Source organism: Canis lupus, chromosome 10 (assembly GCF_003254725.2).
Source record: "Canis lupus dingo isolate Sandy chromosome 10, ASM325472v2, whole genome shotgun sequence".
Taxonomy (NCBI): domain Eukaryota; kingdom Metazoa; phylum Chordata; class Mammalia; order Carnivora; family Canidae; genus Canis; species Canis lupus.
Window position 1 is genome coordinate 50,994,618 of NC_064252.1, and position 26,862 is coordinate 51,021,479.

Genomic DNA, 26,862 nt, shown 5'->3' on the forward strand with positions numbered 1-26,862 from the left:
TGGAAGTACTTGGTCTGTTAACACAACCACCTGCAACCACATGAAAAGTAAATAATCATATTAATGCAGGTTAATTCAGGATGATGGACACCAAAGGAGCAAAGGTTTGGCTAGTTTTGAGCTGGTATAAGAATAGGACTTTAGCTATCAGATGTCAGAAAAATAGGAGAACAAGTAGGTTAATGGATAACAGCAGGCAGAGGTTAGAACAAATCAAGGATATGCCACATCAAACAATCAGAGTCCAGTGACTTAGGTCTGTTCCTGAAGCAACATCTGCCCCACACCACTCTTTGCCAAGGCGGGTTTGGTATGGGAGTGAGCTCAAAGCTTCTTACTCAGGTAAGCAATCACAGGTGGCCATGGAGGGGGCAAGAGTGACAGAAGGCTCTAAACATCATAATAGGTGTATATGAAACTTGGTGGAAAGACCACTGGACCAAGGTCCTAATAGACCTGAGTACTGCTCTCTGTGCTTCTCTTTTCAGTGACCTCCACTTCGATCCCAAATCCTGCTCAATGGAGCCATCTTGCTTTCAATTCAGCACCCCTATTTCCAGGAACTTGTTCTACATCCATCTGTCACCTGACTCTCATGACCAAGAGCAGATACTTGGCCCTTTAGGTCTGTTTGGTGTAACAGCATTCTTAGCATACGCCCTCACTGTTAGCAATTTTGGAAACACTATGATCCCTGAGAGTGAACAGCCTGTGTCCTGATCAGCTGAGCCTACGGTCTATGAAGTGCTTAATTAAAAAAAAAAAAAAAAAAATCCTGACACAAGTTGGCCTACAGAAACTGCTACCTAAAAAGACGGAACCAGTTCTCTATATATGAAATGTCCTGGTCATATTAGTATAAAGAGAGATTTTAGCCAAGTGGGATTTTTTGTTTTTAAATGAAACTTATTTTAAAAGAGGAAGAAATATCACGAAGTCCTTTGAGGACGTTAGTTGTTTCCAATATTGAAGGTTGTCTATTTTCCCACATTCAATCTGTAGACTGAGAACTGTGTACCTTTTTCTCCAGGAAATTGGCCTCAGCCACAGTTGGCCCCAAAATGTCAGCAATGTAAGCAAATGCTAGCAAAATAAGTCTTCTGCATTAGATAAAATTTTGCCTGCTCTTTTCTCTCCTTTCTCCTTGACATAAGTCAGTAGTTAGCATAAAAAAAAAATCTGAATTTCCTAAACACTTGACACATTTAAAAGTCTCCCAAAGAGAGACTTCTCTCTGCACCGGTGAAATGTTGAGGCTTTTCTACAGAAGTGTCTTAACCCGTCTTCCTACTGTCTAGTTATCCTCAAAAGTTACTCATTATTTCTCTGCCTCAGAGATTTTATTATTTGTTTTTTTTTTTTTTAAGATTTTTAAAAATTTATTTGGCAGAGAGAGAGTGTGTGTACAAACAGGGGGAGCAGCAGCAGGAGAGCGAGAAGCAGGTTCCCCACTGAGCAGGGAGCCTGACATGGGTCTCAGCTCGGTCCCAGAACCCTGGGATCACGACCTGAGCCAAAGGCAGATGCTTAACTGAATAAGCCACCCAGATGCCCCATCTTAAACACTTTTTTTTTTTTTCCTTTCTTAAACACTTTAAAGAGTATCTCATGTTGTGCAGGATGAAGTCGAGCTCCTCACCCTGGCAAAGTCCTCCATCCAGGCAAGTCACCTAAAGGAACTCATGATGTAAGTCAGAAAGATCTTCTCACTACCCCTTTTAAATACCTTACATACTCCTGATACCTCATGTCCACTCTGGCCCTTTCTTCTTCCTTTCTACTACCCAATGTTTACATTTTTAAAAAATAACTAGCTAAAATCCTTCCTTCTTCATAATGGAAGTGCCCTTAGCTCAGGGAGCTCTCTCTCATTATACTTATATTCACTCTCTGTTCCCTTCATTTGGCATGTTGTTTTACAACAAGCCTTGTTTTTTTAACTTGTTTTTCCATTCCACTCATGTGCATATTTACCTTTTCACACTGGATGTTTGACTTTGAGGGCAAGGATCATATCTACCATTAGATTAGCACACAGTGGACTCACAATAAATATTTACTAATTTTAACTGATTGACAGTTAAAAGATGACAACCCTTGCTTTCATCTTTCTCTGTAACCTTCCCTACTTGCTTTTTATCATGAATCATTCCAGTTCCAAAGGCCAACCTTTTCTTTCTGGTTAGAACGTGTCTGGAATTCTATCTAGGTTTTTGCACTGGAAGGATGCTCTCCAAGAGAGACAGCAAAGCTCCAAGGAGTAGTAGGATGGCTCTCTCCATGACTTTCACCTTTATCTTCAAAGTAAAGGGAGTTCTCTTCCATTAGCATGCTCTGCTGCTGCCTTTTAAGCACTCTGACTCAAGGTGAATAAACAAAAAGGATCTTCTCTTGGGTCACCCTAGCATGAAATGCACAGGCTTCATTAATTACTAAGGGAGGCCAAAAGGAAAACAAAAACAAAAACAAAAAATTAAAAGACATAGATACATATAGATATTTATTTAAAAGACATAGATTTTATGTATATTTATTTATATTCATTCTAAATTTTGAATCATTCTAACATTAGCTCAATCCCAAAGTGCTCAAGACCTGTTCTATTCCACAAGGCATCAGTAGGAATTGGGCCTGACAAGCATATGTTTCAGAAAGGAAATCACAAAGAGGAGATGGGGGGACCCTGGATAGGAGGTTTGAGTAGTAGGATTGAACTTGAAATCTCATTCTCTCTTTTTCTCTCACAAACAGCCTCCTACCCACATCTGTCAGTCTTGCTTGTGAAATAATAAATAGTATTTGCTGAGTGCTTTCCATTTGCTAACTGCTTTCCCTAGATTATCTCATTCAGTCCTCACATTAACTTTATGAGGTAGGTACTATTATTACCCTCGGCAAAGAGAGGATATAGGACATATAATCAATGAGTGAGTAAGTGGGCTGTGAAATGTCACTCTTCAGCTTTAGACATTTGAGGAATAGGAAGCAAGAACCCAAGTACTTATGCCTAAAAATTTTTGCTGTCCTTACTTGGGAATAGAGTGGAGACACTATTGATGGACTACCTTCAAGAGCACAGCTTCACCTTTTCAGTCTCAAACAATAATTGTATTTTAACATAGTGCGACAATTGTTGTGGTCAACATAGTAACACAAGGGTCTATTCCTTCTGGTTCTATTCTACCAGCCCAAGAGCCTCAATATTTTTCTTGACATGGTATAATCATGCTTTCTCCCTATCTACAACTATTCCACTCCATTGTTCTTAACTCAAGATAGACGATCACAAGGCTCTCTTTGTCTTCTTCCTGGAGTGCCTACAATAGCCATAAGATTGTTCAATTGGAGCACGTATGTGACCTTAATAAAAATCCTTTTTTCCTCTCTGGGCCTCTGTTTCCTCATCTATAGGTAAGTGGGTTGGACCAGATCATCTCTAAGGTCCCTTGCAACTCTAACATTCTCTGTTACCAAAAGAGAGCAACATTAAATCTGAAAAGGCAGACTGTAGTCTTATTGTGGAGGACTTTGCTGAATTATGGGTCCACTTAATTATATAGACAATAGGGACACACTGAAGGATGGTGAATAGGGAAGTGATATGATTGGAATTGACTGACCATGACGTTTAGGAATAGGGAGTAAAGGGGAGAAGTAAAGAGATCTGAATAGGAGAGATGGGAAATATCATGAGCAGACAAGAGTTTTCTAGGTGTGGCAACTAACTAGATACAGAGAACAAAGGAGGCCTGGGGAGTCAAAATTGCTGGTGATTGGGATGTTACTAAACAGAAATAGGGAGGTAGAGAGGAGTCTGCTTTAGAGGGTAACATAATGAATTCTATTTTGTACATACTCTATAACTCAATTTCACTCCTACACATTAATCTCAAGAAACTCATGGACCCATATAACAAAATACATGTGGAAGAATGTTTATTGGAATATTGTTCACAAGGCAGCCCCGATGGCCCAGTGGTTTGGTGCCGGCTTCGGCCCGGGATATGATCCTGGGGACCCAGGATCAAGTCCCACATCGGGCTCCCTGTGTGGAGCCTGCTTCTCTCTTTGCCTGTGTCTCTGCCTCTCTGTCATGAATATATAAATAAAATCTTTTAAAAAAGGAATATTGTTCATAAAACAATAACCTAGAAATAATTAAAATGTCCATAAACAGGAAAGCAGATAAATTGTAATATAGTCATGCCGTGGAATATTATATGGTAGCCAAAACAGATGAACACACTATAATATAGATAAAAAATAGCAATATAATATAAATTTAAAAGTTAATCTCTTACATTCAGCATAATATCATTAATAAAGTGAAAAACAGGGATGCCTGGGTGGCTCAGTGGTTGAGCATCTGCCTTTGGCCCAGGGCATGATCCTGGAGTCCTGGGATCGAGTCCCACATTGGGCTCCCTGCATGGAGCCTGCCTCTCTCTCTCTGTGTCTCTCATGAATAAATAAATAAAATCTTAAAATAAAATAAAGTTAAAAACAATCAACATAAAGAATAAATGTAATTACATGTGTAATCATACATATAATCACATATATAATCCTTTTAAAGAACACATATTTGGTATGTGTGCTGGTCTTGTTTTTGTTTTAAAGATTTTTATTTATTTGTTCATGAGGGACACAGAGAGAGGCAGAGACACAGGCAGAGGGAGAAGCAGGCTCCATGCAGGGAGCCCAACATGGGACTCGACCCCGGGTCTCCAGGATCATGCCCTGGACCGAAGGTGGCGCTAAACCACTGAGCCACCGGGGCTGCCTTGTTTTTGTTTTTCAATTGAAATCTAGTCAACAGGGATCCCTGGGTGGCGCAGCAGTTCGGCGCCTGCCTTTGGCCCAGGGCACGATCCTGGAGACCCGGGATCGAATCCCACATCGGGCTCCCGGTGCATGGAGCCTGCTTCTCCCTCTGCCTGTGTCTCTGCACCTCTCTCTCTCTCTCTGTGACTATCATAAATAAATAAAAATTAAAAAAAAAAAAAAAAAAAAAGAAATCTAGTCAACAGGGATCCCTGGGTGGCACAGCGGTTTGGTGCCTGCCTTTGGCCCAGGGCGCGATCTGGGAAACGAATCCCACGTTGGGCTCCCGGTGCATGGAGCCTGCTTCTCCCTCTGCCTGTGTCTCTGCCTCTCTCTCTGACTATCATAAAAAAAAAAAGAAAAAAAAATCTAGTCAACAGAAAATATTATTGTTTCAGGTGTACAACACAGTGATTCAACATTTATATATATTACAAAGTGATCACCACAATAAATCTAGCTACCATCTGTCACCATACAAAGTTGTTACAATATTATTAACTATATTCCCTATGCTGTGCATTGCATCCACTTGTCTTACTTATTTTAGGACTGGAAATTCGCACCTTTTAATATCCTCTTCCTATTTCGTCCATTCTTCCCCCTCTGGCAACCACCAGATTGTTCTCTGTATCTAAGAGTCTGTTTCTGTTTTGTTTTTTTAGATACCACATATAAATGAAATCGTACAGTATTTGTCCTTCTCTGTCCAACTTATTTCACTTAGCCTAATATCCTCTAGGTCCATCCTGAGGACCTTGCAAATGGCAAGGTTGTTGCAAATGGCAAGATTTCATTTTTACTTATGGCTAAGTAATATTCCATTGTGTGTGTGTGTGTGTATACACCACATCTTTATCCACTCATCTATGGATAAACACTTAGGTTGCTTCTACATGTTGACTATTGTAAATAATGCTACATTGAACATACAGGTTCATATGTCTTTTCAAATTAGTGTTTTTGTTCCCTTTATATGAATACCCAGAAGTGGAATTACCCATAAGTGGAATTGCTGGATTGAATGGTAGTTTCTATTTTTAATTTTTCCATACTGTTTATCTGTTTGCATTCCCACCAACAGTGCACAGGGTTCCTTTTTCCTCCATATCTTCACTGACACTTGTTATTTCTTATCTTTTTCTTCCTGGCCATTTTGACAGGTGTGAGATATCTCACTGTGGTTTGGATTTGCAGTTTCCTGATGACGAGTGATGTTGAGCATCTTTTCATGTGTCTGTTGGCCATCTGGATGTCTTTTTGGTGAAATGTCTACTCAGTTTCACTGCCCACTTTTTTATTTTTAAAAATTATTTATTTATTTATTCATGAGAGACACACAGAGAGAGAGGCAGAGACACAGGCAGAGGGAGAAGCAGGCTCCATGCAGGGAGCCCGACGTGGGACTCAATCCTGGGTCTCCAGGATCACACCCTGGGTTAAAGGCAAGCGCCAAACCTCTGAGCCACCCAGGGATCCCCCACTGCCCCCTTTTTAATAGGATTATTTGTTGTTGTTTTTTTTTTATATTGAGCTGTGTGAATTCTTTATATATTTTGTATATTATCCCTTTATCGGTGATATCATTTGCAAACATTTCCTTCCATTCAATAGGTAGCCTTTTGTTTTGTTGATGGTTTTAAGTAATATGTATTGATACAGTAACAGAATATAAATAGAAATTAAAGGAATGATAAAAATAGGATACAAGATGCTTACTTTGGATGCAGAAGGCATTGGGATGCAGTGAGGAAAACAGATATAGATTATTGTCAAGGAACTAGTTTTCATGTTGGGTTTTCAGGGGTTTATTATGTTATTTAAAAATAACTACTCAGGGGCACCTGGGTGGCTCAGGTGGTTAAGCATCTGATTCTTGATTTCTGCTCAGGTCATGATCTCAGGTTTGTGAGACAGAACCCCACATTAAGCTTCTCTCCCTCACCTTCTGCCCTCCCTCCCCCACTCATTCTCACTCTCTCTCAAATAAATAAATCTCTTAAAAAACCCATAGAAAGTAACTGATCAAATAAACACATAAATTATCATAAGAACAAAATGTATTAAGCATAACTAAATATAGATCTCAAAGAACACTACTATGGTTGAAAAAGATACATTAGAAGATAAAGCAGATTGGTAGACAAAGTAAAGAGAAAATAAAAACATCTCTGAAGTGAATGCTACATTAGAAACAATGAAAAGTAGGGATAAAGTATGATTAAGGCATGTCAAAACATGAGGAACAGGATAGAGAGAATAAAAGAACACAAATATAAAAATGATACAGAGAAGGTATACAAAGAAGATTCAACTCTTGGATGTGATTGAAATGATATTTATTTATTTTTTTTTTAATTTTTTATTGGTGTTCAATTTACTAACATACAGAATAACCCCCAGTGCCCGTCACCCATTCACTCCCACCCCCCACCCTCCTCCCCTTCCACCACCCCTAGTTCGTTTCCCAGAGTTAGCAGTCTTTACGTTCTGTCTCCCTTTCTGATATTTCCCACACATTTCTTCTCCCTTCCCTTATATTCCCTTTCACTATTATTTATATTCCCCAAATGAATGAGAACATATAATGTTTGTCCTTCTCCGACTGACTTACTTCACTCAGCATAATACCCTCCAGTTCCATCCACGTTGAAGCAAATGGTGGGTATTTGTCATGAAATGATATTTAAAGATATAATGGAAGACATGTTTCCTCAATAAATATTTAATCTGCAGATCAAAAAGATACATCAATATTTGGAGAAAAATGTTATAGTAAGATGAACCCAAGATATATATACCTGTAGAGACTAATGTTCAAGTATATAGAACTAATTATATGAGAATCCGAAGAGAAAAGGCAGGCAACTTAAAAGGAAGAAAGAATTAGGTCGACTTCAGAAATCTCTGCAGTGATATTCAAATGCTTGAATACAGTGTATGACTGACTACACAGTTATGAGAAAATGAAAGTGTGACCCCAAACTACACATCCAGGTGCAGCAGGTAAAAGCTGCTGGTTATTTCTCCACATTTATTTTCTTCCTTCTTAACACAAAGAACCCTGATTTTGAGCCAGACAATTACAATCACCTAAATGGCTATATATCCCATGGCCATGTAACTGATGTTTTTCTAATGAAATATAAACAGAAATGTTGTGTGTCACTTCAATGAAGTCTCCTTGAGGGTAGGGCTCTATCCTTTTTTTTTTTTTTTTTTTTTTAAGATTTTATTTATTTATTCATGAGAGAGAGAGAGAGAGAATGAGGCAGAGACACAGGCAGGGGAAGAACAGGCTCCATGCAGGGAGCCTGACGTGAGACTCTATCCAGGGTCTCCAGGATGACACCCTGGGCTGTAGGCGGCACTAAACCCCTGCACCACTGGGGCTGCCCAGCTCTATTCTTCTTGATTCATTCCTTCACTTTGCTGTCTGAAATATGGATATGATGGCTGACACGGAAGCAGCCTTTTTGGACCATGAGGGCAGGACCATTCTTTAAGAAATGGTACAACAGTGAGCTGGAAAGAGTGTGGGTCCCTGATGAATTCATGTAGACATCATGCCTGCTCTGGACTTCTATTATGTGAAAAAGTAATAAACTTCCATGTTAAAATCTCTCATGTGTATGTATGTTGGGGGAGAAAGATTCTTTATATTAAGCCAAACTTAACACTAAATGATTATGCCAGGCAGCTGTCTTCAGATATAAAGTTAAGAAACAGGACTTCTCAACTTTGGGAAGAAAATTAAATGATGAAACTCAGCAAACAAAAGTTAAATCAAAATAATATACAAATAGGGAATATGGAAGACACTGTAAAAGAATTAATGATGAAAATTTAATTCACTTAAATACAAAAATAAGATTAAATAACTATGGGAGGGGATCCCTGGGTGGCTCAGCAGTTTAGCACCTGCCTTTGGCCCAGGGCATGATCCTGGAGTCCCGGGATTAAGTCCCACATCAGGCTCCCTGCATGGAGCCTGCTTCTCCCTCTGCCTGTGTCTCTGCCTCTATCTGTGTGTGTGTCTCTCATGAATAAATAAATAAAATCTTAAAGAAATAAAGAAATAAAGAAATAACTATGGGAATAATGGCTACCAGATAGAAAGCAAATGATAACACAAAAAACAAAAGTATGGTAGAAGATTGAAGTGAAATGAAATGAAGTTAAAACATTCCCTACCTACTTTATTTTTGAAGACATTTTCTTGTGGGGTTGAAAATTCCCTTTAACAAAAATAAAATTAGAATGATTGTAAAGTATTGTCTTCAAGAAGATGTATGACAAAAGGTGTGGTTGTTGACTTTTCAAAGTCACAAACAGTAACTACCTCTGTTAATAATTATAATAAAATTAAAGAAAATGTGCTGATTTTCTCCTCTTGCATCACACGGGATCTATAGATATAATCTAAAGTTGAATATTTTATTTTAAGATTTTATTTATTTATTCATGAGACACAAAGGGGAGGGGGACAAATATAGGCAGAGGGAGAAAGCAGGCTCCATGCAGGGAGCCTGACATGGGACTCGATCCTGGGTCTCCAGGATCACACCCTAGGCTGAAGACAGCGCTAAACCACTGAGCCACCCAGGCTGCCCTAAAGTTGAATTTTTAAAAAAATCTTTTACATAATGATTTTGACCTCTTAGTGATTTTCATAATTTTTTTAAAAGAACTCGGGGTTGGGGGGTTGTGCCTGGGTGGATTAGTTGAAGTGTCTGACTCTTGATTTTAGTTCAGGTCATGATTTCAGGGTCCTGAGATCAACCCGTGCATCGAGCTCCATGCTCAATTGGGATGTGTCTGCTTAAGTTTCTCTCTTTCCCTCCTCTCCTCTCCCCCAGTCCATGATATCTCTCTCTCTCTCAAATAAATAAAATAAATCTTAAAAAATTAGGAACTAATAACTTTCATAGTGAAGAAACATTTATCTAAAGTTCAGCAATTTGTGCAGTTTCACTTCAATTTCCTTTACCTTCACTAAATGAAAGTATAAAGTTACTATTTTTTGTTTTAAACTAGCATGTAGAGTATGATTCCCATTTTTGTTTGCTGATCTCCTTGTCATTCAACCTAATATTTATTTATCTACCTACCTACTATTTTCTTGTCTATATCTTAGTTGCATATTGAATGTCTTGAAAGACCTTCAACAGGGGCACCTGGGTGGCTCAGTGGTTGAGTGTCTGCCTTTGGCTCGAGTCATGATCCCAGTATCCTGGGATCAAGCCACACATCAGGCTCACTGCAGGGATCCTGTTTCTCCCTCTACTTATGTCTCTACCTCTCTCTGTGTGTCTCTCCTGAATAAATAAATAACATCTTAAAAAAAAAAAAATCTTCAACAAATGTCATTTGTGATAGGTTCAAATGGTGGAATTTATTCTTTGTTTATATATTTTAATAAGCATCATGTATTAGTTTGATAAAACATATCAACCCCGTAAAAACTAGGGTTTTTTTTCTCATAATAGTTTTATTTTTAATAGCTCCAAATGGGTTTTTTTTTTTTTAACAAAGGAATTTTCCCACTTTCTCCTGGAAAAAATTTTATAACTATGCAAAAATGAAAATGAATACCTGCCCCTATACCCAGACAGAAAGTAGAAAATAGAAACAGAAAATAGAAAAGCTTCTATTTAAAGCTTTTAATTTTATTAAAATTACTAACAGGGGTAGTCTCTGTTTGTGACTTTGAAAAGTCAACCACACCTTTTGTCATACATCTTCTTGAAGATAATACTTTACAATCGTTCTAATTTTATTTTTGTCAAAGGGAATTCTCAACCCAAGAAAATATATTTAAAAATAAAGTAGATAGGGAATGTTTTATCCTCATTTAATTTTTTCCTGCATTTCATTGCATCCAAGGTAACAGACCTAAATAGTGGCAGAGTTGGGATTAGAACTAAAATGTTCTAATTTCCAGACCAGATGTTCCCAGAGAAAGACAGTTACTGTTATTTTCCCCTTGTTGAATACAACTGGTTTTCATGGCAATAAGATAACCAACACATACCCAATGGAGCCATTGGTTCATAGAATTTTCAACTTGCAAGGGACCTTAGAGATGGTCTGATGTGAGGAGTCTGCAGAGGGCATCAGCAGCCTCCTCTCCAGGCCCAAACTGGCGCCCAGCTCCTGTGCCTCTAGGCTCTCATTTCAGTCCTCACCAGTTTTTTTTTTTTCTTACCTGATTTACATATTAATGTTCCACATAAGATTCCATTTGAAGAAGAGGCATGATTTCTACAAATAGATTTAAAACCACTGATAGCCTAATCTTACAGAAATAGAGAGGTGATTTAATATAATCATTGCAAAGTGAGGAAGTTTCAAGAAGTACCAACCAATTCATAGGAGAATAAGCAATCTTGGGCCAAGCTTATTTTGAGACTGTCTGATATCATTCCATTTAGGAGCAGCTGTTTTTCTGAATTCACACTTCTCTTTTTTTCTAAACCGCTAGATAACTAACCCAAGTATATAGACTGTACAAATTTTATGTGGTCAAGAAATTGTAGATTAGATGCATGAACAAGAATAAGAGGAAAAAATGTCAAATGTCCTGCCTTATAGTGTTTCATGTTCTAATTGAGAATTGTCAATTGTCTAACTGACAATTAGAATTGTCTAACTAAATGGATCCAATTAAAAATGTGGATCCATTTTAAAGGTAATAATAGAAATGTTCTTTATTAGATAGAAATATCACTATGTCTCTGAGGTTGATGAGGTCAATTAAATGGAAGATGGAGGTAATTTAATACTTTACATTTATCAAGGGCTTTATAGATTATAATCAGTAAAACAGCATTTGGTCTGGTAGGAAGGGCACAGGCCCAGCCTCAGATCCACTTCAACATCTAGTAACTGGGAAACTCCAGGCAAACCAACTTAGCTTAACTGACACTCAGTTTTATCATCTGTGAAATGGGACTTCTGTGAGAATTAAGTGTAATGACACATATTAAGTACTTAACTCTTTCTCAAGTAATTTTAGTTTCCTTTCCTCTGTTTTCCTGGCACGTTGAGTATAATGATGCTTTTATTAGACTATTTTAAATATAGAAGAGTATAAGCAATAATACATGGCAAGCTATTTTTTGAATAAAGAATAATTTTGCAACCTGCATCATAACCAGTAATCAGTATATTGCAAAGAAAAGAGCCCTGGGTCTACAATTAGAAGACCTCAGTTCTTATCTCCATTCTGCCCTTTTTAGATTGAACCATATGAAATAACTATTTTTATAGGTCACAAATGGTTGAATAGATTTGTGGTACTGGAAAAACAATGTTCTCTCTGAGATTCCATTTCCTCATTACATGAATTTAAATAACTACATTTATTCACTGATTAAACATTTATCATATACATATTGTGTGGCAGGCATTGTTTCATGTGACGATGATACAGTGAAGAACACAACAATGTCCTTTTCCTTGTGGTGCTCTATTCAATAAGGCAGACATGTAATAAACAAGCAAATAAGCTTACAAACAATACACTTTTTTCAGGTAGTGATAGAATATTCAGTAACTAGGTGATCTCTAAGGTTTGATTCTGCTTGAAAATTATAAAATATGAAGTCATTTTTATAATAAATTATTTTCTTACTGAAATAATTTAAGATATATTTGAAGATAAATTTATACTCTTTAAAAATAGAAAGAAGTACTTTCACTGTAGGAAATCTGAAAGAGAATCTTCAGAAAATCTCAAAAGGATTTAGGGGATTATATTAGGAAATAGTTTTGGCTCCATGTAACAGAACAACCAAATAGTAGTTTACTTTTCTCATGAATCAGGAAGTCCAAATCCAGCTGCTCCAAAGCTAGTATGGCACCATAGTGCTTTCAGGCCAGGCCACTCTCAGCCATCTTCACCATAGGCTTTCTTTCTTTCTTCTTTTTTTTTTTTCTTTTTCAAGATTTTATTTATTTGAGAGAAAATGAGAGAGCATGAGCAAGGGGAGGGGCAAAAGGAAGGGGCAGAAGAAGAAGCAGACTCCACTGAGCAGAAAGCCCAATGCAGGCTCAATGCAGGGACCATGCCCCTAGCCAAAGGCAGACACTTAACCAACTGAGCCACCCAGGCACCCCCATCATAGACTTTCTTCCTCATGCTGGCTGTTTCACAGTTACAAGTTGGCAGATGGAAACCCCTCCTGCAACACCATACAATGTTTCAGGTCAAAGGATAAAATGTAACTGCCAACTTACTTTGCCTCCTTTTAAAGTTTTCCCAAAAGCTTCAGCTAGCAAATCTCACTTATTAGCAGAAACTGGACCACCCCTAAATTTTTCAGTGGAGCACATGGCTACCCTATATGAAATTAGGATTATGTTAATAAAAGAGCAGAGTTCAGAGAAATATTGGTTAAAGAACGAGGTGTCTCTATCAGAGGGATATACCAACCTTCATTCAGAAATATGATTCTGAATATCTGTGAAACAAACATTTACCAGGGAAAATCATTACTAAAAGAAAATTTTCACACAAATATTCTTAGATAGCAAAAACTATTTGGCATACAATGATCTCCAATTCCCTTCTCCAAACTCTACCTCTCAGGAATGTGTTTGATTAGGTTCTACTTTTATTATTTGCTCTAGTTAAGTCCACCTGTAATATCAACTCCAGGGCTTGGTTTGAATAAATATGCAAGCACTCCATGTATCTGAAGTGATTTTCTATTTCCTTCCTTCCACACCAGGTTTAGGAAGACTTATAAACAAATAAAACCAATGATTAAAATAATAGCTAAGGGATCATGTTTGAGGAGAAGAGCAAGAAAACAAAATCTAAGGGGATACAAGTATGCAGAAGTCCCTGGGATTATCAGAGGGTTCCACAATTGTGTGTGTCCCTTACCATCTGAATTTTAGCAATCTAAGTATGTGTATAAAATCTGCTAAAATGTTTATAAAAATTCAAAAAAAAATTCATTGTCCAAATGAAAAATCAGCTATGATGAATATATGAGGGTACATCAAGTAAAATGGTGTGGGTAAATGATGAGTGGTTCCTCTGGGTATCCCTCACCCTGGCATTTAGAGAAACTCTGGGATAGAAAGTGAGAGGTACAGATACCCAGGCCTAGTGTGCGGTGCCATAAATGTCACACCTGCATGAAACTGGAAGTCACAGAGCTGGTCTCCATGGCAGTGGCTGGAGGAAAATGTGAAGATGTGAAGTGGTGCTCAAGAAGCCATCAGTTCACCACCCAGTCCTTCTGAACCAGATTTTCTTGGGTGGAAGGCTGGGAATATGCATTTTTAACAGATTCCTAGGTAATTCTTATAGACACTAAAGTTTAAAGAACCATAGCTCTAGATTGGTGTTTCTCAAATGCTAGTCCACAGACCTGCTACAATATAGTCCCTTTGGGAGTTTTAAAAAATAAGGAATTGATGGCAGAGAATTCAAAATCATATTTTCTAGTAAAAAAACTTAGAAGCGCAGGATTTGGTATAGACACTTAGGGAAGAATCCAGGTACTTTAAGAATGAGCCAGATGGACCTAGTGTCTTGCTTCTAATTAATGGAATACAGCAAAGATGATGGGATATCATATCCAAAATTAGGTTACAGAAGAACTGTGGCTTCTTGCTTGCTCACTCTTGTTCTCCCTTGTTTGTTCTGAGAGAAGCTTGTTGTCATGTTGTGAGCTACTTGTAGCAAGGAGTAAGGAACTGAGGGAGGCCTCTGGCCAACATCCAGTAAGGAACTGAGACCCTCAGACCAACAAGGAACTGAGTCCTGCCAATAACCTGTGAGTGAACATGGAAGTCAACAGCCCTACTGACACCTTAAATGAAACCTTATGAGAGACTTTGAGATCAAGGCATTCAGCTAAGCTCCACCCAGATTCCTGATTTACAGGAATCTATAAGATCATAAATGTTTGTTGTTTTAAGCCTCTAGAGGAGGGGATAATTTATTACCCAGCAAAAGTTAATTCATACAGGAGTATTTCATGTAAAAATATTTATCAGTTTTTAACATTTTGGCATATAAAAGAATATGTCTTGGTCATATGGGATTTTCTTTCATATACATGAAACACCTTATTCCTTGATACTGCAAATAAAAACAGACTTCTTGGGAGGAAACTTTTTCTTCTAGCCTTCAAAGATTCTTCTGGCTGGTCTAAGGATTAAATTGACATGAGGAAGATCAACAGAAAAACTAACTTAATTTCACATATATGGAAACGACACATGCACGAGAGGTTCAAAAACAATGGCAAAATGAGGTATATATGCCATGATGACCTAAGGAACAGGATAGGGGCCTGGGGCTTCAAAGGGTAGGAGGGCTATTCACACACAGGCAATAAAAAAATAGCAGATGTTTGGTAATTAGATATTTGTCCTGCCATACAAATGGGTCAATCAGATAAAATTTATTTCTGGTAATAGCTCTGATTCTGGAAAAGACACCCAATTTAGGTTCTTTCAGGTAATTAAGAGAGGAGCAAAATTTCTCTTGAGCCTGCAGTGTCTTGATTGCCTTCAGTTCAAAACAGTCCACCTACCAAGGGATACCTAGGTGGCTCAGTGGTTGAGTGTCTGCCTTTGGCTCAGGGCAAGATCCTAGTTCAGGGATCGAGTCCCACATTGGGATCCCTGTGAGGAGCCTGCTTCTCCCTCTGCTATGTCTTTGCCTCTCTCTGTATCTCTCATGAATAAATAAATAAAAATTAAAAAAAAAACAACCCACAACAGTCCACTTGCCAAAGTGGCACATTTTGGGGAGATCTGTTCTGAACCCCTCTGCTGTGTAATACTAAGTTTTAGAAGTTAGGCTTCAAGTTAGGCAGAGAGCAAATGTAAATCTCTAATGCAGAATAGGTGCTTACTAAATAGGAGAACTGAATTAATAAGCCAGAATAGATGACTGGAACAGATAGAAAATAAGATTCCACTTGATCCAACAGGCCATTGGTTCTCAACCCTTAGTGCGAATCAGAATTACTTAAAGGGCTTATTACACCACAGAATGCTGGGGCCCACCTTTTTCATCTTCAGAATTCCTCATTCAGTAAGTCTAAGATGAAGACAACGAATTTGCATTTCTAGGGAGGTCCAGGTGATATAGATACTGCTGGTTCAGGGACCATACTTTGAAAACCACTGCAACAGGCAGTGGTTCTATAGTTTCTTGTTGGGGGAGTGACATGAGAATAGTGCTCTCAGATGACTCATAGGCATCAAAGGAACAGCAAGGCTGAAGGGATCAAACTTGAAGTAACTGTGAGGCTCTTACTAAAATAATTAGGTGATGGTATTTGGGAGCAAGGAGCTTTGCAGCCAAGGGAAATTAAAAAGGAAATATTGAAAAGGCTTGTTTACTTTATCAGTTCTCCTCCAAATATTGCAGTTTCAATAGTCACTCTAGCTACAGAAGGAGGAAATCAAATTATTATCATTCTTAATGAAAGAGTCACACAGCCATGTTTGCTGGATGGGTGAGAGACATGAAGTACCATCCAGCTTGGTTCCTATGAGTCAGTGCTTTGAGCAATATTTACTGCTATAATTAACTCCTCTACCAATTCTATTTACCTGATAAAATTGTCTTTGGGCTTCCATATGGCCCTGGCTTCCTCCAGGATCATTGGCTGGAGGTTCTGAAACCCATTCAAACCCTTCAGATTTGTGCCTCATCTGATTTACACCATTTCAGAACACTGGGTGTAATTCCTCTATGAGCATTCATTATCTCTATTTCCAAGTTGAAAATGATTCAAGCAGTGAAAGAGTACATGATTGTATTTATTCCTGGGTTGTTTTTGAAATGCAATTATTTCCTTGATGTTCTAGAGACAGTGGTGTTAATAGACTGCTTTCCAAAAGCATGGGGTTGCTGATTTCCAGGTTTCTGGCAACTGTTAGCAGATGTCATAAGCAAGGGTGATGGGGCAATAAACAAAGAAGGCCTTCTTTCCATCTTCACTGTGGCACACTCCCCTGAAAACTTGGTTCCCTTTGCATTTTCATTATCATTCCTTGCAAATGGTTCAAAAGTTCAAGAGTATCAAGAATAATGTCTAAGTGGTCATTTCAGATGCTGACTTATTTTTGTTCATTGGGACATTGGCTACTTTCCAGCAATTTCTAATGCTAAAACAATGCCTCCAGGACTGGCAAAATCAGAGCACTGTTCAGAGATATCTGTGGCTGATTTACAAAAAAATTGGGGGGTAGGGGGAAGCAAAGCATCTTGAGGGTTGTGAGGATACAAATTTATCCCCTCAGGATTTTCCAGTACAGTAAGGGAGAGACATTTATGAACAAGCAAACAGATTGGTATTAATAAAATGTCAGGGCCAAAAGAAAGCATCCCAAATGGAAAATCAGACATTTTAAATATGTTTTAAATGTCATGAACATAACTTAGTTAATTTCTAGTATTACCAATAACTGTTTCCATAACAGAAATGAGTGGTGACTCCTGGACCTGGACAGTGAGGAAAAACAGAAGGAACCCTTTTCTGTCTCTCTTTCCCCTGATTTATTTATTAAATTTATTTCTTGAGTAAACATTTTAACAATCAAGTGTCCTGGTTTCCCTCAGTCTCTCCTCTGCCTCACCTCTTTGGCACAGGGCCTGATACCAAATACCAACTTGCACATTTGCTTCGAGCAAAGCATGCACCTAGATACAGCAATTACAATGGTTTTTGTTTTGACTTTACCTCTTTTTTTTAATTTTGAAACTTTATTTTCGTATATTGAGCTATTTATATTTTAAATAACGTAATCCTGTAAACGTAATCCCTAATTTTTAAAATTCCTCAGCCTGAGCGTCTGCCTGCCCAGCCAAGGAAGGCTCCCTGATCCCCCTGAAGTGGCCCTGGGCCCTCAGACTCTAGACTTTACCTCTTTTAATGAAACCTCTATTTAAAGGTTATACTTTGAAAGGTATACTTTCAAGTTGAACAAAGCAAATACTTTTTTAAAAAATTGCAAGTCAATACTTTTTTAAATCAAGATAATAGACAGGATCTCCATCAGTAAAGCAGCGTTCCCATCCCATGTTGCACGAGGCTCATGTTAATATGCCTCCATTCTAATGGTCAGTTTCAGAGTAAACTTGCTCCACATTCCTGTGTTCTGTTTCTCTAGGTACAACCTTCTCTGCAAGGTTTAAAGATTATAAAATGGCCAAATGCTTTCAAAAGCATGGATTTCCCTGGTCTTTAAAATTCTTAAACTGTCCATTTTATCACATTCAATGGACATCTAGCTCCTGCAACCCAAACCCACAAGCATACTCATTCCTATTAGGCTGTTTACATCTACTTTGAAGGTCTTTCAACTAACCTTTTTCCTGACCCACCCCACAATTTCCTCTGGTTTGTTATTTGACAGACTATCTAAATACTTTACCCAAGTCATTTGCTTCCTTCCTACTGATAGCTTTTTAGTGCTTGCCACCAGCCCCTTTCTTCCTGGGAAAGGATCAAGGTTTTCTGCAGTATGGGCTCTGTAGCACATGGTCCATTCCTTAGCTCTTAGTATAATCTCGCTTTTTGAACTGGTTGTGGGGGGGGACAGTGGGCAGGTATGAATTATAAACACAGCCCTAGGGATGCCTGGGTGGCTCATTGGTTGAGCGTTTGCCTTTGGCTCAGGGTGTGATCCTGGAGACCCGGGATAGATTCCCACATCGGGCTTCCTGCAAGGAGCCTGCTTCTTCTTCTTCCTGTGTCTCTGCCTCTCTCGGTGTCTCTCATGAATAAATACATAAATAAAATCTTTAAAAAAATAAAATAAAAATAAACACAGCCATAGCAGTGTGACATAATTAATTCTGGGCACTTAGAATAACAATATTTAAGGCTAATAAAACATTTCAAGGGAAGGACCTTGGAGGACTGTTAAACAGGTAAGTGGCATTCGTTTCAATTAGCATATCAATTGTTTCTATGAAGAAAGTTCATTCTCTAAAACAGTTTCATTATTTCCTTCTGAAAACTTCTCCTTTCAATTGTTTAATAATTATTATCATGGATAGCACAAAGGAAAAGTAAAAAAATCACAAATTCCAAATTAGTAGATACTGATCTAAGGGCTGAGGTGTTACTCAACTGGGTCCTTGGGCTCTCCAATCAATAGCAATTGACAAGAGGCCCAGTGGGCATTCTGGGCAAGACTTTATCAGGGCTTATACTCAGCACAAGGAAGACAGCACAAAGGAAAGCATCCTCAGGCTGACTCCCCAAGTAGAGGTCTAGAGGTGGGAGAGAGTTTTTAAAAGAAACTTAGGTGGAAAAGGGCAAGTCTAAGCCTGGAAAGGCAGGAATTTATTAGCACCTGCATACTTAAAGTTCATGCTTCTTCATGTGTCACATGTCTAATTAACATGTTAAATCTCCACCCTTGGGTGTAATTTTTAATTTTATAATGAGGGGGGAACCTGGAAAGGTAAGCCCTGGGGTCCATCTTGGCACAGACTGGTTTGGTCCAGTCTTCACCAGTCTGTGTAGTAAGCATCTTCTTTTCAGTAAGCATCCTCCTTCGCATTCCTACAAGGTATGCTACTTAAAAGGCAGAGAGTTTGAGCTTTTTCTTTTTTCTTTATGGAGGCAGCCCAGTAATGCTGGATGTTAGGGTCAGGATTGAGGGGACCTGAGCCCAGTCCCTGCTCTGTCTGTGAGGTATCCTTTGATTTGACCAACGTCTGTGTGTATTTTAGTTTTCCCAAGGAGCACCAAAGGTTTTGCCCATCTCCTTCCCAAGCAAATCTAAAGTAATCCAATACTTTACCATTCCTTTTTCAGGGCCCTGGAGTCTAGGACATTACTCAATATTTGCCTATTTTTCCCTGGAAAATTCACAATGTTAATGCAGTCCACTTTGCACTGTTGGGGCCAATGGCAAGCTCCCCAAGGTGGGCCACTTTGGCCTGAAGACTACTTTGAGTTAAAAAGCAATAAAAACTTAGCAGATTTTAGTAAAAGCTCTTTATCTCCCCATCAACTGCCTAAAAAGAATTTAGATAGAGGACTTGCTCCAGGAAGAAAGTTATCACCATAAGTAACTACATTATGATATGAAGTAGGTGTGGTATACAGGGAGGAATCTAGCAAGGCCTATTTGATCCAAGTTCTCTCTAAGTCCTATTGTTTCTGGACGGCCCAGCAAACATTTGTTTACCAAACATTTACTCTTTTTCATCCTCCTGTTAATTGCATTCCTTTCCTCTGAGTCATAGATCCCTACTCCTCCTCAGTTCAGGATGACATGCATACCTCACTTTGCATGCCTGTCTTTAGAATATCCACCTCTGTGTGGATTCCCTGTAGGTACACTGCTAAATTTTATTTTCTCCTGTTAATCTATCTCATGTCAGTTTGAATCTTGGTCCAGATAGAAGGACCCTGAAGGGGACAGGAATTCCTGCTCTCCTTTTTTTTTTTTTTTTTCCTGCTCTCCTGATAACACCTAAAATACACTGGTTTCTCAACTCAACCTTGCTGAAGAGTCTCCCAATGTGAAAACAGCACCAAAAAGTGTTTTTAAATTGCTAGGTAAAAGGAACCAGGGAACACTACCATTCGTTCCTGAGCCAATTTTCCTAGTGACCAGATATGAATTTGGAGAATGGTTGGATGGTCTGAGATATATAACCTGTGTTGATGTTACAGGATTTCTTCTCCCCTAAGCACCCATAGCTCCTGGCCATGCCATTTCAAATGCAGAGTGGTGTACAGCAAAGCAAGGTTTATTGAGCGATAGCAAAGTGATAGTCCAAAGCTCCTGCAGAGGGAGGAGACCTGAGAGGGTTTTTACTGGAGGTTTTAAGTCTAGGAGTTTTTATGAGCTTGTTGGAGGGCTGTTTGAATCTGATTAACCCTCCTTGCACCTGTCATCCAATCAGGTTTTTGTCATCTATCATGTGGGAAAGGGTAGAGAACTTCTTCCAGGGTGGTGTAAAATCCTTTTAAGGATGGTTTCCTCTTAGGGCAGGGGCCCCCTTGCCTTGCCTGCCTTTATTCCAACTGTCCACCACTGACATACTAGAGCACTATGTTTTAAACATCCAAGTTAACTACTACCCTCATATTCTGGGCTTGATAATAATAGAACTATAAATTAATAAAGCCACCTTTCAGCTCAATGACAACAGAGTCTGAATGTGGGCCAGATGTCAGGAGATGTGCATATAATCTTTCCCCATCACTAATTATAATCTATAGTACAGATCAATTCAGTGGAATGGTTGTATAAGCTAGTGGAAACTACTCGTCAAAATCAAGTTGGTATGGGGCATCTGGGTGGCTCAGCTGATTAAGCCTCCGACTCTTGATTTCAGCTCAGGTCATAATCTCAAGGTTGTGAGACTGAGCCCCACATCGAGCTTCATGCCTGGCATGGGGCCTGCTTAAGATTCTCTCCCTCTGGGCAACTTGGTGGCACAGTTGGTTGGGCGGCTGACTCTTGGTTTCAGCTCAGGTTGATATCTCGGGACCATGAAATTGAGCCCCGCTCCAGGCTCTAAACGGAGCACAGAATCTGCTTAGTTTCTCTCTCCCTCTTCCTCTGCCCCTCTTCCTACCCTCCCTCCAAATCAATCAATCACTCTTTTTTTTTTTTTAAAGATTCTTGGGGATCCCTGGGTGGCTCAGCGGTTTAGCGCCTGCCTTTGGCCCAGGGCGTGATCCTGGAGTCCCAGGATCGAGTCCCGGGATCGAGTCCCACATCGGGCTCCGTGCATGGAGCCTGCTTCTCCCTCTGCCTGTGTCTCTGCCTTTCTCTCTCTCTCATGAATAAACAAACAAACAAATAAATAAATATTCTCTTTCTTTCTTCCCCTCCCACCCCTACCCCACTCCCATCTCCTGGGTTCTCTCTGGGGAAAAAAAAAATCAAATGGGTGTGGTATAGATTAATCCCATCATCTACTATTCTATCTGTAAAGTTCTTTTTAATTCTGAAATGTTTTCCATTTTGAGGAATACTCTGTTGAAATGCAAATATGTCTTGAAGGGGTTATAGCAATCTTTTAACAGAAGACACGTTATAAACAGTTAATGTTTTAGCAGAGATTGGTTACAAATTCAATACAGGCCAGGGAGAGCAGGGAAGGCTGAGGCTGATGAGAGAGGTAGAAAGACGCCAAAACAAATTTTATTACCCTTTCCAAAGTGCTTTTTGAGGACCACCTTAATTCTGCTTGTCATTATCCCTGCTGACCATCTCTGGATTGAAGCTGGTGATTTCCCTGAACACAAGGTCAAGCTTCACAATTTGGATGACAAATAGCAGCAACCTTACCATTATCTAGTCTTTAGTCCAAGACATGTCCATCTTCCTTCCATTGGCAACTGAATCCATTTTGCCTAACTTTTTAAAGATGCTCAGGCTGTCAAGCTGTGATTTTCACCCAGGGCTCTCATCTACACAATAAAATACAACACATGACCTGTTTGTTTTTTTCTCTTCACAGGAATCAATAATATTAACACTATTCCTGCAAAGCCAGACGCTGGAGATTTGCATTTTGAAAATAACAAAGGATAAGGGAGGACCCATTTAAAAATTTTTTGTTGGCAGTCTGAAATGTCTAGCCCTACCACTAACTGAATTAACAGACAAAATGAACTCCAAACAGCTGAACTGCTGGTACAAAGGAAGGAAATTATAAATACCCACTGTGAAGGGATCCCTCGGTGGCTCAGTGGTTTAGCCCGTGCCTTTGGCCCCAGGGCGTGATCTTGGAGTCCCGGGATCAAGTCCCACATCAGGCTCCCTGCATGGAGCCTGCTTCTCCCTCTGCCTGTGTCTCTGCCTCTGTGTGTGTGTGCATCTCATGAATAAATAAATAAAATCTTTAAAATAAATAAATAAATAAATAAATAAATAAATACCCATTGCGGCCTCATGACTCGATGCATAGAGTAAGACTACAGCTGGCACCCATATTTTCCTAACAAACACATAATTAGAGATAATTTAGTTCTTAGGTTACAGGACATCCAGGAGAGATTGTTCCCGAACTGGCTAATGAACATTACACAGAGAGAAGAGGGGGAATCTCAAGGAAGGAGACTTTATAATCTTCCCTTCAGACAGATGCACAACCAGAATCACTTCTCTGAAATTCTAATATTAAATATTTTGAAGAACAGGAGCATTTCATAACTTAGTTATTGGAAAATGAACTAACACGAATCCATTCATCCTGAAAACCTGACATGAACTGAAGCAAGACTATTTCTAATCTTTACCTATACCATTTAGTGTTCATATGCAGACAATTCACTAGCAAGTTTTTCTTTGCACAAAGGATCTTTCCATTTTGTTCAGTGAAACCATGTTTGGCTTGCTATTATTGTTTAGAAATTAAAGTAGGAATAGAAAAGTATGTGTAAACGTTGTGTGGTCAAAGGGGTGGACTATTGGTGAGTGGCTTTGGTGAGTTGCTTTTAGCATCTACTCCAAACTCCTTATTGAGGCCTTTCCTGTCCTGTAGAAGCTGGAGAGTTAAAAAAATACATTTCTGATTTCCTGACCCCTGAGTTCAAATAGCTGATTTAATACACACATCTAACTTTAATACACACATCTTTCAAGGCTTCCTCTTGAAAGCCTACAAAAATACAATAAAGAGATTTATTTTTCTAAAAAAGATACAAACTTTCTGGGGCTGGGAAAACAAGAGGCAAGAACATTAATATTTTGGAAGATAGAGAGCGGTAGTGAAGAAGCCAGGGAAAAACCCAATTTACATTGTAGGATTCTCAAAAGGTTCAAGAACTCTGTAGTAGTAACACAGGAGTTGAAGTGAGGGGACATCATGCTGAAATAAGGAGGTCTGGGTAAAAGATGTTTAAGAAGCAGTTAGATCTTGAGAACTCTTCCCCATTCCACACTGCTGGGTAATGGCCTGCCTTTATCACAGCAGAGCCTAAGGCTTTATTTCCTATGGAGGTAAGAGTGTCAGAGAGAAATGCAAGGCTTCCACTGAGGGCTGAGTCCTATGCAGATGAATGTCCACTCAGATGTCCCCAAGGTAGAACTGTAGCTTGGTAATTTCCATCTACTTGCTCAGAGCTTCTAGTATGCTTCCAGTATTTTCATTCCTCACTTGTTTTTGTTTTTTTTCTAATAGGTATTTTTAGGGGTATAATTTATATACAGTATTGAAATGCACACATCTGTGTAAGTCACACCCCTAATACCACATGAGACAAGTCCAATGCCCCAGAACATTAGTCCTTCATTTTATTTTATTTTTTAACTTACTAAAATTTTTTTAAAAGATTTTATTTGAGGGGATCCCTGGGTGGCTCAGTGGTTCAGCGCCTGCCTTTCGCCCAGGGCATGATCCTGGAGTTCCGGGATCAAGTCCCGCATTGGGCTCCCGGCATGGAGCCTGCTTCTCCCTCTGCCTGTGTCTCAGCCTCTCTCTCTCTCTCTTTCTCTCTCTCTATGTCTATCATGAATGAATAAATAAAATAAAATCTTAAAAAAAAAGATTTTATTTGAGAGAGGGAGAGAGAGAAAACACAAGCAGGGGGAGGGGCAGAGAGAGAGGGAGAAGCAGGCTCCCCACTGAACAGGGAGCCCCACCTGGGATTAATCCAGGGACCCTGGGATCATGACCTGAGCTGAAGGCAGACACTTAACTGACTGAGCCACCCAGGCGCCCATTAAAAAAAAAATTTTTTTTAATAAACTCTACATCAAACATGATGGCTTGAACTCACAACTCCAAGATCAAGAGTTGCATGCTCTACTAAGTGAGCCACGCAGGCACCCCCTAGTCCCTCACTTTAAATCATGTACAGATAACTAATTACCAGACATCTAAGGACAGACTCTAAGATAGAAGATAAAGACCAAAGCAAACAAATAGGGGAAAAAAGCAACTTGAAAGAAAGAATCCTTTTAGGAAAAACAAAATATATTTTAAAAATACTATATCAATATCCTTAGGGAAATGAGAAGAGTCTGCACAATGGATGCTATGAAAAAATTCAAACAACAAACAAAAGAGCTCTTTAAAACTGAAAACATAAATGAAAAAAACTCAAAAGAAAATTTGGAAGATGAAGTTGGGGAAATTTCCCAGAAAATAGAGCAAAAAGACCACAAGAAAGAAAACAGGAGTGAAACAGTCAGGAAATCCAACATCTAAATAACAGAGGAGAAGAAAGCAGCAATGAATAATTCAAGAGAATACTCAGGGTTTCCAGAAAGAAAGGACCCGTTGGATGCCTAAGAGAACAGATGAACTCACGCAGAGGCGCGTCATCATGAAATTTCACTGGGAACAAAGAGGAAGGAAATCCTTCCATCACATGGAGGAGCTTCAGACTTGTAAACAGCAAGCACTTAAAACCAGAATTCCATGGAGCAATGCCTTCAAAGCTGAAGGAAAAATACTCCTAATTCAGAATTCTATATCCAGTCACTTACCAATCAAGTGGGAAGATAGAATAAAAAGATTTTCAGACACCCAGATCTCAAAAAGTTTACCTTCCATGGACCTTTCCCAGAAAACTGTTGCAAAACATGTTCCATCAAATGAAGGAAGGAAAGCATGAAAAAATATGTGGGCCAGATGAAACAGAAGATTCAACCAGGAGAAGGGCAGAGGGAATCTGTCAGATTATGGAGGAGGTCCCCACAATGACTACTCCGCACAAAGCACAGAAAATTTTGTCAGAAAATCTGAGGCCACGTGCTGTGGAGAGCCCACATCCATAACCATCCTTATCTGCAGAGTGATCACACAGGCACAGGGAAAGCCCATGCATGTACACTAAAGAGGAAATGATGAGACAGTAATGAAGGATGTTTCTAACCTAATGTTACACTTAGCCTGGGGTTTCTATGTCTTAGCAAAATGTCCATAGACTATATGCAGAAAAAAAAAATCAGAAAAATCAGAAAAATCGAAAAAAAAATTCCAAAGAAGAGAAATTCTGCATATTAATTTATATGTTCGTATGTTGTATATGGGTTTATGTGGATACTTGTGTATCTATGTGCTTATATATACATAGAGTATTTCTGTATGAATTATGAAGGAAATCTACTTTTCTTCTTTTTTTAAAAAAGATTTTTATTTATTTATTCATGAGAGACACAGAGAGGCAGAGACACAGGCAGAGGGAGGAGCAGGTTCCCCGTGGGAAGCCTGATGCAGGACTCTGTCCCAGGACCCTGGGATCACTACTTGAACTAAAGGCAGACGCTCAACCACTGAGCCACCCAGGTGGCCTGAAATCTGCTTTCCTTCTATCTATCTTTTTGTTCCATTTTATTTCTTTTTTTACTCTGTGTATTATTATTCAAAAAAATGAACAATGGATTAAATATTTTTCTTTAAAAAATTACAAATAACAACAACATGAACAACAAAATTATAAACAATATGCCCACTGATTGAGCAGTTCTACTTTTAGGAATCATCCCATGAATACTCTTGTACACATGGGAAATTATGTAAATACAAGGCCATTCACTACAGCAGCAATATTTGTGATAGCAAAGGACTGGGTACTGCCCAAACGTCTGCTGAGAGGGGAATGGTAAGACTAATTACATACATTTATACTGTAGAATGCTTTGCAGTCATAAAAAAAAAAAAAAAAAGAAGAAGAAGAATGTAAAAGCTCATTATATGTTGATACATGGTAATATCCAAGATATTCTATTAAATGAAAAAGGCAATGTATAGAAGAGACTGTGTAATTTGTTATAAAAATACAAGGGGGAGGGCAGCCCGGGTGGCTCAGTGGTTTAGCGCCGCCTTCAACCCAGGGCGTGATCCTGGAGACCCAGGATTGAATCCAGTGTTGGACTCCCTGCATGGAGCCTGCTTCTCCCTCTGCCTCTCTCTCTCTCTGTCTCTCTCTCTCTGTCTCTCTCTGTCTCTCATGAATGAATAAATAAAATCTTAAAAAAAAAATACAAGGGGGAAAAATGTCTCTGACCTTTGCAGACAAAGTCAGATAACCCTGTTATGTGTTCTTAGTATATTCTGTGTTTTGCCTT

At 38.9% G+C, this 26,862-nt stretch overlaps 2 long non-coding RNA genes across 3 annotated transcripts in view; one reads left to right on the top strand and one right to left on the bottom strand.

The window, feature by feature from the left end:
• The first annotated feature begins 236 nt into the window (after positions 1-236).
• Positions 237-22,723, top strand: LOC112671940 (uncharacterized). The gene is made up of 3 exons (XR_003143935.3): positions 237-342; positions 1,620-1,687; positions 22,304-22,723. It is a non-coding gene; the product is annotated as an uncharacterized LOC112671940 (long non-coding RNA).
• Positions 21,843-26,862, bottom strand: part of LOC112671946 (uncharacterized) — a 52,990-nt gene continuing 47,970 nt past the window's right edge. For both annotated transcript variants that reach the window (XR_007413795.1, XR_003143936.3), the window contains one exon: positions 21,843-22,253. This is a non-coding gene — a long non-coding RNA (uncharacterized LOC112671946). The remainder of the gene's footprint in view (positions 22,254-26,862) is intronic.